Source organism: Nannobrachium achirus, assembly GCF_963921795.1.
Source record: "Nannobrachium achirus genome assembly, chromosome: 21".
Lineage (NCBI taxonomy): Eukaryota > Metazoa > Chordata > Actinopteri > Myctophiformes > Myctophidae > Nannobrachium > Nannobrachium achirus.
In genome coordinates, this window is record NC_137828.1 from 28,787,908 (window position 1) to 28,801,462 (window position 13,555).

Genomic DNA, 13,555 nt, shown 5'->3' on the forward strand with positions numbered 1-13,555 from the left:
AAAGTATGTATGCAATTTTGAGGGTTACCAAATTGAGATATCTACATATATTGATACCGGTATATGTATATTATATTCAATTTCATTTGGGGGCCCCCCTGGCAGACAGTTAAAGTGGGCCCACGTCGAGATGAATATAAAGAACTGTAAAAAAGGGGGGCCTTAACATGAAATGTTTAACTTAAAACAATTTCAACATGTTTACTGGGGCTTCTTTAAGATGGCATGTTTAGTTTGTTTTACTGGCAATAATTGAAGTAGCTATGAATTGAAATATAATTGAAGGCTGTCTGTGGGACAAAGGTTGAGAATCTGTGACAGTGAAGCACAAAGACTTTGGTATATTAGCTCATTAAAATTTGAAAAGAGTGGCTCTAGAAAGGTTAGAACGGAAAACAATGGCCCTAAATACCCAAAGCAGTTCCTTCATGTCCAGTGATGTCATATAGGCTATATTACCTTACAGGGTGCATGGAATGGATAGATTTCTTGTGTGTGATTATTTATATTTAAGAACTTTTGAGGGCTCCCAAATTGATATACATATATGGGTCAGTGACGTGACGCCCCAAAAAATGTGTTTTTAAAAAAACTTTAAATTGCAGGCATAAAAGTTATTTACTTTTGTTCTACTCACTCTCAACCTTATGGAAATACATTTTGTTTTTAGATATTTTATTGGAATCAGACTTTATTCAGCAGTTTGTTGTACTTGTGCCTAAAATCGTCATATGGTGTGACATGAAAATAATTGTTCATAAAATGAAAATGGAGTACATCTTTCTTAAGTTACTCACTTTATCAAAGTCCTTTATCATAACTAACCAGTGATCCACTATAGTTTTTTGAAAATTAATTATATCTGTATATTTTTTTCATAATCGACACTCTGTGTGAGGCCCATGTTCATGATCTTACAACATATTTTAAATGTATTCTGTCAAAACTTTCTCTAAAATTACACAAATATTTGTGACTCTTCCTGATAATATTCTCTATGTAATCCATAAACATTTTTTTGGTTTAATCATTAACTCAGTGAATGCCACCCTTTATTCAAAATCTACAAAACTGGTGCCAGCCATTTTGCTTAATTTTGCCTTTTTATGGGGGCCAAAATCATATTTTGTACTTAAATTACATATATAAATCTATGCTTCTATCGAAAGCCACACTACCCCTCTTACAAAGGAAAACATGTATATTTATATATATATATCCTATCATTAGATTTGGGCTTCAATAGAACATGTGTAAGATGTCTTGATCATCATCATATGTGTGTGCTGTGATGGGCCCTATGTGCAATCTGGAGTGCAATACCATTTGAAAACCACCAGAGGGTGGTCTCCTACTATCTGATCAACTAACAGAAGAAGGAAGAAGACGTCCATCTTTTTTTTGGTTTGGGCCTGTTGTTTACATTTTGGCCAGGCCTTTTAGCTAGCATGCTAACACACTTCGGAACCCTGGCGATCGCGATCAAGGATAGGTAGAGAAGAATGGATGGCACCGCTGGAATCCTGAGAATTTTCTGCGTTTTTTGAGTACTTATAGTTCGTCAGGGATGCACGGGAAAGTGTATAAACGAACGTTTTAGATAACATTTAAACGGCCGGAACCAATCTTCGGCTATACCGATTTTCCGCCGGACTGTGTTACACTGGTGCTACAGTCAAATCGGCCGTATCGCTCAGGTCACGGAGGCATATGGCCAACTTCTAGAGCGATTTTTTTGAAATTACAATTATGAAAAAATGATAAAACTTTTGATTAATTAAAAAGACGTAAAAGACGTTTATGGCACCGAGGTCCAAAGACGTATAAGACGTTTATGGCGTTCAGTGAGTTAATAAAGGTATGATTTCTCACTATTTGGAATGTCACACCAAATGATTTAGTGTCACACCGTATGATCATATCTTCATGTGTCAAAGCAAACTGTGTTTTAACCTACCTATTAGTGAGTACTGAACTGAACTACTGATTGATTAAACAATTACCCAGGATAACATGGCCTTAATATTTCTGAACAGGATATTATTGTAGGGCTTTAACATGGGATAAGAAAGAATTGTAGTAGTAGATGGATGATGAGGATGTGCACAGGAATGCTACGCACACCTAAGTCTTCTGCCGGCCCACGGCAGAAGGATCCTAAAGGGACAATAAGGCGCATAGCCACACTTGGAGCCAAGGCATTGAAGGCAACATTTTATTAACACCAATTAGTGGAAACAGAACTCAGCATTCAGGTAAATTGCTTTTTTCCGAAGTCTCCTGAACTTGAACACAGCATTTTGTGTTGAACAAATGTAATTAGGAATCATGACATTACACCACATCTCCACTAGCTAAAGAGTGCTGGGTTGCGCAACTCCAAAAATAGCTGATCTACAAGCTCTCGCAGCACAACGTGTTGAGAGCTTGTAGATCAGCTATTTTCGCTAGTTTTGTCTCGGGTCCTACCTTAACACTGTCCACTGTCCAGTCCAGTGAGTGAAAGTACAAAAGTATTAGATCAGATTAGATTATACATTTAGACTGTATTGTACATCAGCCAGTCGTATTTGGTGAGGGTAGCAAACCGGCTGCCTTGTTGCGGTTCTGCTATGCCACAGACAACCTCCTGCTCTTCGTAGAAAATGCAGTCTCGCCCCTTTGGCTCCTCTCTCCTTGCTGGGTCATTGTTTAGTTTCTCCCTGTACTTTCTCGTTCTCTCAGCACTTGTCATTTTCCAGCTGACAAAAGAAAATGCAATGTATAGTTTAAGACAAAGAGAAGATATTGTTTAGATTGAAACAATATGTTAAGGTTTCTGTGAAGGGGTTTCTGCTCTGTCTGATGAATTTGAAGTATCACTGAATGAAGCTAAATTACATTTTATGAAAAAATGTTTAAAACAAATGTTTAAATGTACAAAAGAAACATGTAACTTTGTTATTTGTTGTTATATCTGTAGTTAAATACAGTATAAATCATATGGTGTGACAGTCAAGTCATATGGTGTGACAAGCAGACATGTCACACCATATGATTAAGTGTCACACCATATTACTGTTTTCTCCATTTAGGTTTACCTTGAGGCTACTATGTACACATTAGCATGCTAACAGCATGCTAGCTATAACAAAGCAGCCTAGATCTACATGGAAATATGACCAAAACTTCAAATAACTTAAGCTTTTTTTAAAGAAAAGGTGTCACACCAAAAGACATCCAGAATGGTGAGTTTGTCAACGTTTCAACAAGATGGCATTTCATGAAAATGTTAAAATCATAACTCACCTCAGACACCTGTCTTGCAGTTGTGCTGGGAGTGCTGAATAGCCTTACAGAAGAAGGACCTCTCTAGCCAATAGGTGTCCAAATAATTGCCTGTTTAATTTTTCCAAACTAGTGTCACACCAAATGATTTTGGGTTGGGGGACAAAATGTTTTTGATCAGAAATGACTAAAAACATTATGCTTTGACTTTGAAAAGATATAGGCTCAAAATAGACATTTTTTTTTAGCCTAAATTCATTTTCAAATGATTTTTAGCAATTCTTTTTCTTAGTTTTATTCAAGTTCCCACTTTGAGAAACAAGGTCAGGACAGTCACACCATATGAGTTTTGCCATGTTTGGTTGAAGATTCTGAAGAAATGAGGAATGAAATGTTTTAATCTTGAGTAAGTTCACATAAAGCTTAATGTCCTGCACAATATTCAGAAGGTTTTTGACAAATATATTTTTTATTTATACATGTTTGACACCGAGGACAGCGAAAACGTTACGTCACGTCACCCACCCATATGTGTATCAATTCCCTTTCGTTTTGGGGGCCTCAGACAGTTTGAAGATTTCTGCCTGTTCTGTGCTGGCCCTTCACACCCACAAGTGCTTTATGTATACTGCACGTGCGTGCGCGCGTGTGCTGTTTGTCTGTCTGCAATCCAGAAATGAGTCACTCTCGCGGCTCCTAAAGGGCCATTTATAGTTACGGATGGATGATTTTGTGTACGTTTGGGGTTGAGGAGGAACTTACGGTAATTGCGTCGACATGCATAGTTCCGTCCGTTCTCTGTGTTATATACGGTTCAATTACATACTGTATCCAATAGATGGCACCCAAATGCATCTTCCCAATGAGCAAACATGTTGATAGGCATCGGCGATTACATGCATTAAGTAAATAGCCTACAGCCGTGCTGTGCGTTCTTTCAATGGCATCGTACTCTATTTTCACTCCATAGTTGATGTCCCTGCACGCCGTCGCCGTCGGAAAATGCTGTTATTAAGCCTATTATTAATATTATTATTTGGATAAAGTAGAACAACTTTTAAAACCAATCATAATCATTTAAAATGGTATCATGATCTGACACTGGCACTTTGCTGCTTCTGCGTTCTGCCTCCGCTGCTGCTGTGTGCACTGCAGTTGTACAAGTGGCAACAGGTCTGCGTCCTGAACGGCTTGTTCACTGTTCAGCGTTTGTGATTTATTTATTTTTTACTTCCTCCTACTACGAAATGGATACCAGAAAAAAAGACGAAACATTTCTCCCTCTACTGCCCCCACGGTTGACAAAAGTTCGCCACGGGTACTTCATGTGTACGTATGTTTTTATCGGTTTTAATCCGTTAGGTTGAGTGTTGTCCGTAACGTTACGGACAGAGACAATTACGTCCGGAGCTACGGAGAGACCGGATCAAAGTACTCTCCGTCTCCGTTCGTTATGTATCCCCGCGTTGTTTATGTACTACTATGCATGGTACTTAAGGTGGGGGAGAGAGCGAGCGAGAGAGCGAGAACAAACTCGTTTCCCCGTGAAAGCTAGAGGGATTACAGGGCAAGCCACACATAACTTTAAACACCAGAACCCCCAGCCACAATTGAATGAAATGGAATGGAATGCGGTGGAAACCTACAGTAGCTTTGTACTGTTTGTAGCAAGGGGTCAATTATGTACTGACAACGCCACCCTCACATATGGGAGCGAAGGATTCTCTAAACCCATTAACCATATACTGTATATACGTGACAAGGTAAATGAACAAGGTAAGGTTCCCCAATTAGGTACGGGTTCAGAATGAACAGAACCAGAGGCTGATGTATCAAAAGTGTTACGATTTATTATAACAAGTAGCAAAATAGTAAATAGTTAAAATACAGAAGGGAAGAGGGGTTAGTCAGTAATCTATAAAGGACATTAGTACTTTTATGGGGTCTGAGCGTAAGGGCCTACTGGAGCCTTTAACCTAAATAAACATTGCAAACGAAAACAAATCAAATCATAAACACGCAAAACTCAAATAAAGTAACAAAAGTAAATTTAGAGTAAATAAAGTAATTCAAATAAATAAAGTAATTGAAATAATCACAGCAAACAAATCAAAAAGGAAGAATGGCCCAGACGCCCAGTATGTCTCAACCCTAATATTGCAACAAGCCCAGTATATGGATATGAAAACCCAGTCACAACTATAACCTACACAGTATATAGCTGGCACGTGGGAAAAACAGTGAATGGTTCTTGTCCTATAATATAGATACATCTGGTTAACCTCAATAAAGACATTCATTACAGCTCATTTCAGGAGATTTTTTGTGGTAGTTTGGGGGGGCATGGAACTCCCAAACGGGGGTCTGGAGGTCCTCCCCTGAAACCTTTTAATAGAGTACAGTATACAGTATGTATTCTCCTGTGTTCTGGTGAACTTTGCTATTTTTATAGTTTTATTAGGCTTGCTTTACTCCCATTGGAAAATGAAACACAAAAAGTAGGTGGAATAAGAATTTGATTTGATAGCTGAAGCAATGCAAGACCCATCTGTACAAATATTGACTACTTAGGCCGACTGTAAGTGAATATCTGTGTGATTCCATGCACCAATGTGCAGATATACACTTAAACTTTATGCTGGTTTGTTTACTGTTGAGTGACCAGTGGTTGAGAACCATTGCTCTAGAGTCCATGAAAACAGGAGCCAATCACCAGCTTTAATAAATCATTAGTTTCACTAATTAACAGTGACTGTGCCTGTCAATAAGAAATCACATATAAAAAGAAACAAAATGTTTTTTATCAGTGAAGCACAAAAACACTCTTTGAGACTCAAATACTTTATTAAAAAAATAACGTTCAATAAAACAGGCCTTTTTATTATCGTTTCAAAAGTTTAAAAAAAAAATTGTGTAGACCTGCTATGTGACACTGTATGATCAAGCAGGGCATTCACTAATTTACAAAACATCTTAAAAAGTATGAGGTTTCCTTTTCCAAGTTAAATGCATCTATTTAATTAAGTTGTTTTCTTGATGACTCAGTTACACTCTTTACTTAATTTAAATGTCTTTACTTTATGTAAATGTTTGTTTTATATTGTCACTGTCGGGCAGAAACCTTGTATCTCCAAGTTTCAAATGTGTATGTTTGTTCGCGAAGTAAAGCCCTGCTTCATCAGACAAGGCCGTCGCGCAAAAGTAGTGAAAACAGCAGATCTACAAGCACACAACACCTCGCACCGCGAGGCGTTGTGTGCTTGAGGTTCGGCTGTTTTCACTAGTTTAAATCATTTTCAAAATGATAAATACAAAACAAACGGTTTTGGACATACAGTACAAGGTTTCCACCCGACAACAACGATATTGAACTTTCGGTTGTTCTGCTATCCTCGTACCAGAGATCTTTCTGTATAAAAAAGGGTCAAATAGAAATAAAATACAGACACTGATGTGAAATAGAGCTGGGATACCCGACCGAAATCCGACGGGACCCGACAAGCCCGACGGGCTCGGGTCGGACGCATTTTCATAATTAATTGTCGGACGTCGATTCGGGTCGGACATATTTTTGATATAGCCTCTGCCTACCTATGACATGCATCATGCACTCTCTCTGATGATGCACGCAGCGTGCAACTCCTGTGTGTGTATGTGTGTGTGAGTGTGGCACTGTGACTGTGTGTGTGTGTGCTGCTCGCGCTAATGCTGCAGCCACGGAGACAACTCTGACCACGGAGAAAAGTCCCACGCTGAGGTAAACGCGCAGCGCGCTGTAGTGGTTTGGAAGTGTCGTGCTGCTGAATGGAGCTCCTAGCTGTGTTCCACTACTGTCCCTTGCATTGGATGTTTATTTTTCGGCGCTGTTGTGTGCAGTTGCAGTGCACTGTGCCAGGCCAGCCTCGTCCGTCCGTCCGTCCGTCCGTCCGTCCGTCCGTCCGTTCAACACACATCACATCACTCAAGTAAATCCTGGCTTATACTTCATCACGGCGTGTTCCGTGACAAAATGTGGCTGATCTGCAAGCTCTCAACGCCTCGCATCCGCGACGCATTGTGAGTTTGTAGATCTGCTATTTTCCAGGCGCAGAAACATGCAGTCAGACATCGAGCGCAGCGCACGTTATTTTTTATAATTTAATAATCGACATAGCCTACTATTTGAACACTTTCACAAACTACAGCGTGGCTTAATATTCACATTAAGGGTAACAAGCAGGCACGCTGCATGCACTGCACATTATAACACGTTTGCTAGTGAGTGTAAATCAGTGGCTTCATCAAAGAAAAAGAAACGAGGCGAAAAAGCGTTGAAAACATAAGGTTCGGGCCTCGGCTCGGGTCGGACGCTTTTTCATGATTAATGCTCGGACGTCGACTCGGGTCGGACAGAAAACTGTCGGACACGGGTTCGGAACGGACAGAAAAAATGGGCCCGATCCCAGCTCTAATGTGAAAACAATGTTTGTGCTGGTGTCGACGTCAATAGAAATGTGGTATAGATCAATAGAAATGTACTCACTCTGCTCTTCGCTTCCTACAGGTTAGCGTAGCAGAGAGCTAACTTTACAGCCTTGAAATAAAAGATTTCTTTGTAGTTCATTATGCGTTGGGCCGTATTTCTTTATAGTTCATTATGCGTTGGGCCGTATTTCTTTGTAGTTCATTATGCGTTGGGCCGTATTTTTTTGTAGTTCATTATGCGTTGGGCCGTATTTCTTTGTAGTTCATTATGCGTTGGGCCGTATTTCTTTATAGTTCATTATGCGTTGGGCCGTATTTCTTTGTAGTTCATTATGCGTTGGGCCGTATTTCTTTGTAGATCATTATGCGTTGGGCCGTATTTCTTTGTAGTTCTTTATGACTCCAGAGAAGCGTACGGTCTTCAGTTCAGGGGTTCTGCGTTTGAAGTCCTGCCACAAATATTCTGGAGACAAAACCTTGGTGGGCTTGTGTATCCACATGTACCTGTAATATATAGATACATAGAATTGTTATTATTGCAAGCGTAGGTCACAGTTCACAAGCTCACAACGCCTTGCGCTGCTGGGCGTTGTGAGCTTGTAGATCGGCTATTTTTGGCAAAGACATTTGGTGTAGAGGGGAAAAAGAGCAGACTAGGTACGGAGTGAAATGTCAAGTTAAGTATTGATGGTTCAAGTGGTATCTGAAAACACAAATTGACATGAATCCAAAATACACTGATGATTGTGCTGTCAAACAATGAAACTATATGGAATCTATAAACAGGTTGTGGGGGTCCCTGCTTCATCTCTCTCTCAACTAAGGGGTCCTTGGCCTGAAAATGTTGAAGACATCTGCTACACCCAGGGGGTCCCTGCTAGGGGGTTGACTGTATTACTATGTATAGGGTTAGGGTTAACTTATAGACTCAGGGGGTCCCTGCTAGGGGCTAGACTGTATTACTAGAGTATGTGTTTGTGTGAACCTTCTCATCTGTAAATAGTTAAACCAAATTACATCAAGCACAAGTGTTATTGAATAGAAATCAATGTTTATTTGCAATTATGCTGTTTTATTTTGGAACATATTAGCATTGGAACTGGACTTTTGATGTACATTTTCTAAGCAAAATGCTGTAGTCAGGTGAAGGGGGTACTTGGCTTCAGAAATCAGTATAAGGGGTACTGCATGCAGCCAAAAAAGTATGAGAACCACTGGACAAGGGGGTCCCTAGGGAAGTGACTACTATCTATGGGGATAGGGTTAACTTATACACTCAGGGGGTCCCTGACTGTATCACTACTGGGGAGACAGTGACTTTCGTCCTGGCATTTTGCCAAGGCAGAACTGCCAGTCAAAGCGAAGACCGGCCAATCACAGCGCGTCCTCACCGGACACGCTTGCAGAGAATCTTGGGTAATGAGGTCAAAGACGTCGGCTGCCATGTTATTTGTGTCCAAAGTGGCCACAGATGATACGTAGCGCTGCTTCTTTCATATGAATTATAAACATGCCCACGGTTTGTCCACATACTAAGGTCTTATCTTTTAAATGAATGAATCAGACATGGTGTATTGGGAGGTTCAGACATGTTTGTAGTTTTGACAACCCTGAGGTTACAGTACAGATTGAGACAGAATAAAGCCATAATAGGAAATGATGTGTTTGTAATTGGAAATAATGTTTTCATTAGACGGAAACAAACACAGTTATACCTTAATTATCCCTACAGTTATACCTTCATTAGGGTTAGGGTTAGGGTGCCACCGAGTGCCGCGCTGCGAGCTTGTAGATCTGCTATTTTTGAAAAATCGTGTAAATTTGAATTTTGACCTGATTCTATAAGTGTCTTTTGAATCCTTCTAAGGTCTTTTGAAAAACCTATGTTTCTATGTCAGCAATCTGGCTTAGCCATCGTCAAAGAAAAGGTCCTTTTCGCTTAACTGGAGCTCAGTTAGTCTGTTCTTGAGAGACTACTATGTCAGTGGTTCTCAAACCTTTTCATGGGAAGGACCCCCAAAATGATATTTATTTGGCCACGGACCCCCATCTCAAAATATTTAATTCCAGGGACCACCCAGAAGCAAAATTTGAGTTACAAACATTCGCTTTGAAAATACACGGTGGCGCAGTCAGTAGTGCTGTCGCCTCACAGTTAGAAGGTCCTGGGTTCGATTCCCGCCGGGGGACACTGTGGGTGCTGGGGGCGTGTTCCCTCCTCCGAGTCATCAGTGCCCACACCCTAGGTGGGGTTGGCAAAAGGGCCTTTCTGTGTGGAGTTTGCATGTTCTCCCCGTGTCTCCTAGGGTAGATACCCTCACAAAAACATGCAGTAATCCTGGTCTCTATAAAGCCTCCCCCTGGCCAGCCGGGGCGCCTGATGGAGGGGAATGGAACTGGTTGGAATAACGTGTTCCTTCCACGCGCTACGTCCAACCGGGGAAGCTCCCCCTGTCAGGTGATAAGAAGCGGCCAGCTCACTCCTCATGCATTGAAGGAAGTATGAGCTCAGTTCGGGGCCCTCCCCAGGTTGGCAGAGGGAGAGTAGAGCCCAGGATCACAGCTTAGGCAATTGGCACCGGGTGAAAAAAATGGGTTACAAAAATCGTGGGATAAAAAAAAAAAAAAAAAAAAAAAGAAAGAAAATACATATATTCAAAGATTTGCACACATTTTCACAACTTTTTCAAAAATAGCAGATCTACAAGCTCACAGCGCGGCACCGAGTGCCGCGCTGTGAGCTTGTATATCTGCTATTTTTCACTGGTTAAAGCATTCAATAATTCTAGGCCTAAATGGGCTATGGTATAACGGTGTTTGTTTCTGTCTAATGTAAACATATTCTTTCTAAGGGTCGTTTCATACCGTTATAAGGAGCCTAACTAATTTCGGTTCGGGAGTGCTCCCCGACCCGAAATTATTTAGGTTCGGGGGGAGTTCATCCATACTTTCTTAACGGCTAGTGCCTAGTCGCTTGTAAATATTGGAGGTCCATGGCATGACGACGTTTGTGGCCGATACATGAGCGTTGCAGGGCGGATATATATCTGACTGACTGACCTCGCGCTGCAAGCTGAATGACTGGAAGTCCATTAAGTAGCAGGCAGCTCCAGCAGGCAGCAGCACCAGTGACGGGGACACGGGGTCTCTTCTCTCTCTCTCACTCACTCTCACAAACGCTCAGCATTTAATCTACAAGCTCACATTATAGACGTGCCGCGGCCGCCTCATTTGCTGCATGCATATCATCACGCAGTCACAACTCGTCGTGGGAAACCTATCAACACGGAACATTAGCAGAGTTGTGTCTATGCTTTTCTTTTCTCTTTAAAACGGTCGGCGAGAAGCGACCAAAGCTCTCTGTGTGTGTGTGTGTGTGTGTGTGTGTGTGTGTGTGTGTGTGTGTGTGTGTGTGTGTCACGCGCGCGCCTGCCTGCCATCACTCAGACCCAGCTGCTGTCTGTATTCGCTATGAAACACTCAATACACGGCGTCCACAATCATTTGGGATTCGGCGTGTCTCCCTCCCAGAAACGAACGCTGTTTCCTTGGATTCACAGCCGAGAATATGCACTTGAAGCCGGGCTGAATGAATGAGAAGACACCGCTAAGTACCGAAATTAAGTCGGGAGGTCACAACATTTAGGCAGCACCGTAGAGCCGACTAAAGTCGGTTGACGCCCCCCCGAACCGGGAATGGAAACCCATATTTGGGTCTGGACACTGCCGAACCGAAATTAGTTAGGCTCCTTATAACGGTATGGATCGACCCTAAGGGAGGGGTCGTTTTTTATTGAGGGGTGTTACTGGAGAAAATGTATAAGCCCTTTTATGAAATGCCATGACCCTCCCTCTCAATTGGGGAAAAAAATCAGTGACCCTCCCCAAGCATTAAAATAAAAAAGATTGACCCTCCCCTACAACATGACATTTACCACAGTAAAATTATGCCTAAAACCTAAACTTAGTTATTCCTAACCAGTGGCGAGAACAGAACAGAGAAGCAAGTTGGGTGGGCAGACTGGGCACTGCGAAATTTATTTTCTTTCTTTCTTTTTTTACTGTAAATAATTAGGATTTTTTTTTAGGGTTAAAAACGGGTGCGGGCTGCAGCAACAATGAACAGGTTATTTGACATCTAGGTTACAGATAAAACAGTTGACACATGTGCACAACCCAGAGAAGGCTTGTACTGTAACTGCTGCCATTCATTTTGTGCTGTTGATTGCTTTTTACTTTAGGGAGGGGGGATACAGTTCTGACAACCATTGTTGCTGCCTTACACAGCTCTCCATTGTTTTAGGAAAATACATTGTAGTATAAACACAGCCACTTCAGTTCATTCACTAACTGCAGTGACTGTGGGGCATTTCTAGGGATGGCACCCAGGGTTTGTCATTAAATGAAGCAGAAGGCTGTTGTTGACAATGGTTGCATAAGTGCCTGTACCTCTGGAGCCATTGTTTGCTTTTGAAAAATTGCACGACCCTCCCTTGAATTCAAAGTGAAATCAGCAGACCCTCCCTAGGACTGAAATTAAAATAGCATGACCCTCCCCTATTTTCCTCCAGGGGGTGATGTTCATAAAAAAACGATTGCTCCCTAATTACAAACAAATTATTTCTTATTATGGCTTTATTCTGTCTTATTCTGTACTGTACATTAGGGTGGGGCCCAGACATGTTTGTAGAGTTGAGATCTGAAAGCTCAGAGTTGAGCTGCCTCCAACTGCAACATAGTGGCATGTTCAGGCCACAAGGTGGAGCCATAGGGCAGAGAGAGTCACTCACATGTGATAATAGATGAAAGATGCTCCAGTTATACCAGGAAGAGAAACTCTTCTATAAACTCTTCGGAATATTTATATTATTTATTATAATTCATTATTATTTTTAACCTTTGCCGTAAAGCAATCTGTACCATGAGTGCCGTGCTGCGAGCTTGTAGATCTCATGAAGTCATGAAAATGTGTGCAAATCTTTGAACATAATGTATTTTTAAACCGAACATTTGTAACTTGTAAATTTGTAAATTTTGCTTCTGGGTGGTCCCTGGAACAACATATTTTGAGATGGGGGTCCACGGCCAAATTTTGAGAACCACTGACATATAGGAACATGCGTTCTTTTTTTTTCTTCTTTTTTTTTAACCTGTTAGGATTCAGGAGACATTTATAGAATCAGGTCAATATATTCAAAGACTTGCTCAAATTGTCATGATTTTTCAAAAATAGCAGCTCTACAAGCTCACAGCGCGGCACTTGGTTTAGCGCTGCGAGCTTGTAGATCTGCTTTTTTTGTAATAGTTAAAGTAATGGTTAAAGTTATAATGCGTTATAGTGCGTTCCCGGTCTTAATGGGTTAATAATAACAGATCCATAAGTACCCATTCAGACTATACTGTAGATCTAATAACAGATCTCCGAGTATCTGTTCAGAGGGGACTCTTATAATAACAGATCTATAAGTAACTGTTTAGATGGGACTCTTATAATAACAGATCTCTAAGTGCTTTAATATATTAAAGCACTTAGAGATGTTATTATAATAACAGATCTCTACCTGTTCAGACTAGATCTAATAACAGATCTATAAGTATGTGCTTTAATAATAACAACATAACTCTAAGTGCTTTAATAATAACAACAGATCTCTAAGTACCCGTTCAGACTATAGATCTAATAAGTACTGTTCTTTAATAATAACAGATCTCTAAGTACCTGTTCAGATTATAGATCTAATAACAGATCTCTAAGTATACCTGTTCAGATGGGACTCTTATAATAACAGATCTCTAAGTGTTTTAATAATAACAGATCTCCAAG